Source organism: Equus caballus, chromosome 17 (genome assembly GCF_041296265.1).
Source record: "Equus caballus isolate H_3958 breed thoroughbred chromosome 17, TB-T2T, whole genome shotgun sequence".
In the NCBI taxonomy this organism is placed as follows: domain Eukaryota; kingdom Metazoa; phylum Chordata; class Mammalia; order Perissodactyla; family Equidae; genus Equus; species Equus caballus.
The window spans coordinates 93,686,098-93,689,708 of record NC_091700.1 but is presented as its reverse complement, the minus strand read 5'-3'; positions in this window follow the sequence as shown (position 1 = coordinate 93,689,708).

Genomic DNA, 3,611 nt, shown 5'->3' with positions numbered 1-3,611 from the left:
GGGGTCTCAGGGTTTGGCATGCTTAAACCCTCCAAGGACACTTAACCATCCTGAAGACAGGGTCATTCCATTATTTAGTCAGATATTTGCATGCAATTGCACTTTGGATACACATGCATTCACACACTTACACGACGGCTGCATTTAAACTTCAAAGGGAAACTTTCTAAAGAGCATTTGTTTCTTATGGAAATAAGAATGAGTTGTATTCAAAGAGTGAGGAAAGCTATACACAGGAGACCTCTGTTTTATTGTGGTTTAGCTCATGGAGCAAATATGTTTAGTGGTTTCGGTCTACTTCCTTAGAAAAATGTCCACGTTAAAAATGACCACCCAGGTTAGCAGAGTCTGGCATAATGCTAACATCCTAGAAAACAGAAGCCTCTATCCAGGGCCAATGTCCACTTCCAACTCTTACTAAATTTCTTTTCCTCTGGGAAGAGATTTAAGTAGAATTAAGAGAAGTTATTTCTATGAGTCTAAAAAAACACAATAAATCATGCACTTTCAACCCATAACTACTAAATCAAAATAATTTATTATACTCCATTTTTAACCATAAATGGACACCATCCTCTATGGGATCAACCAAGAGTGAACTATTCCCTGGTTGGTTGCAGAATTTATTCAGATATCACGGGATCGTGACTGGTAACTTGCCAGGTCTTGGAGAGGTTAAACATTACAAATGAGAAGCCTGTTGGACTGCATGAAATTCTTTCCTAAAACTGTATAGCATTGTCAAAAAGTTTTATAATTATCCATCCATGCTATCCTATTTGTCAGCCTCTTTCTTTCTGTTTCACCTTGCATTTCTTCTGCTCAATGAACAACTGATTTACTGGGCAAATCTGAGGCCACTACAATATAGGGAAAAGGCTTATGCAGTCCTTATACCGGCACTAGACCGTGAGCTCTATAAAGAGTGCAGGCTTGGGTTTCAGTTTCAAAGATCACACATTTTGCAGGTATTATATAATTATATATATGGCTTCTTTGAAAAATTTCCAATGGTAATACGGACTGGAAGAAGAATTCTATGTAATTGGCATAAAAATAAATATGAATGCCCTAGAGAAATTTGATACAATTGCTCCAAAATAGAATATACTTCTTATTTTGAATGTATTGATTTGAAATTCCAAAAATATTAAGCAATGATGTATACACATATATAAAATTTATCCTTTATGGCACTGGACCTCCACCTTTGAGATTTATTTGGAATGTTCCAAATAACATAAGTTAAGGGTTGGTTTTACCTATGCAGTGAAGTGAATTGGAAAAATTATGAGGTAAGTATAGGGGATGTCAGCAGTATTTGTGGATTTCGCCTGTATTACCTTAATACTTACTTCAACTTCACCTAGCCAATCCTTCATTTAATTGATTCTTAATTAAGTATTATGGAAATGTCATTTTCTAAAAACTAGCCATGTTTGCTTGCTCATTCTTTAGCAACTCTTGAAAGTTTCTTTTTCAAGTATGTTTCCAGAAAAGCAGAAGTCAAACAATTTCCCACGCTATAACAGGAAGATAGCAAGCCTCTTGTCTTCTACCACGGTGCCACGTAAATGACATTTTTGTGAGAAAAAAATGTGGAATTCCAACATCTAAAGCAAAGTTAGCTGTAGGAAAACAAGAGCGAGAAGAATGCATTAATGCAGGGCAGCACAGAAAGCAATTTTATGATACCTTTCAATCTCAGAGTAACGAATTCATTTCCTATGATGTCAGAAAATCACTGAGTGGAGAAAGATACACATGAGATTTGCTTCTGTAAAAATTTCCTGTAAGATGAAAGAATGAAATAAACTTATATGTAAAAAATGTTTGCATAGGTTAGTAAGAGAGTATTCATTATATACTCTAGTAACATACTGGGCTAGCAAAGTATCAAGTCAAAATAATTCAAAGCAAATCAACACGAAAAATTCTAAGACACTTAATTGATAAGGGTACTGTACAGCTCTCTCTGACTCTCCCTGAGCCTCTTACAACCCATTTAAAGGATTTCTATTCCTCCTAATTGATTAAATATGCTCCCTCAATACTCCTCCACCACGGCACCAATTATAGGCTTCTGAATTTACATCTTCAGCAAATTAACTAAAATAAAATTTTCTTACAAGCAACAGTGATGGTAAAAATTCTACTACAGAGGCATAGAAGAGGATGACAGGGGAAGAGAGAAATTGTGAATTCCTTAAAGTAGAGCCTGACTAATCTTTTCAGACCCAGTACTTATTGCAGTGCTTGGCATCAAAAGGAAATCAATAATTGTTTTTGAATTGTTGAATTAACTCTGTTCATCTTGTGGTGGAATTCTTATTTTAGTTGCAGACTTATCTTGTCAACCAAAACCTCTTGACGGTTTAGGTTTCCTTTAATCATCTAGTCAATAACATAATTGTTGCTGTATTTGACTTTCAAGTAATCTATATAAAATGGCACATGGTACTTGTATATGCTTGCCGTTAATCAATTATAGTAACGCGGAGAAAAACCAATCACATTACATTACAATGCAAATAGCTCTATAATTCAGTGATTAACATGAAACATAAATTGCAATTTATTTTTAGTGAAGAAATTTTACTATTATTCCTGTTTTACTGACAACAATTGAAAGGAAATACGCCTTCCCAGTGAGTGATATTTTCAGGACCATTATCATCACAATTCTCTACTAATTTTGTTTTTGTTTCTCTTTGAGTTGAATAGAACAACTCTGTCTCATTATGGTCTTTTCAATTAAAATGAACTCATGTGGATGAGAAAATATTTTCATTGTTACAATATTGGATTAATAACACTTCCAGCAACAGCAATTAAATCTCCCATCCCCAACATTTAGTATGTCCAATTTTAATCAAGTCTATGGGGAACAAAATAAAAAGTCTGTTTTTTCGTCATATTTTCTGTGAATAGATTACCTTCTTTTCTTATACATCTAATTTTGGTCCTATATTGGTTTTCATCAGAAATATTTAAAAAATTAACAACTGATCATAATATATCCCATTTCTCTAATGCGAAATGTGAGAAATCATAAATTTAGTAAATCTTATTACCAAAATGTAGTAATTTTCTTTGATGATAAAAATTACACTTTTTTTTACTCATTACTAGCACAATAATTATGTGTAAAGTTTAGAAATTCATTATGAAAAAAAATGTTGCACATATTAACAATGGAACCACACATGCATGTCCACATGTGCACATATGTGTACATATGTGAATGCACATACACTCATTTCTTAGCTCGTTTCCAGTACATATTTAATACAGCACTGCCTGAATGCAGTTTGGTTCAACTAGATGACAGCAAAATACTCCTTTTTCACAGAAGATTCACTGGGGAATCATGTCAAAGTGCAGAATCTGATTTGGATACAGTCTGATCAACTACATTTTTATCAGTCTCCAGATGATGCTGATTCTGTTGGCCTGGGACCACATTTTGAGTAGTTGAAGCCTAGATGACACTTTTGAACATTATCAAGATTTGAACTTAAGAATTTGCTCAGCAAGGACCACAAGATCATGTAGTTGCATAGAGAAATAAGAATGTCTGAATTATATTTATCAGATCTCTCTCCAGGTTG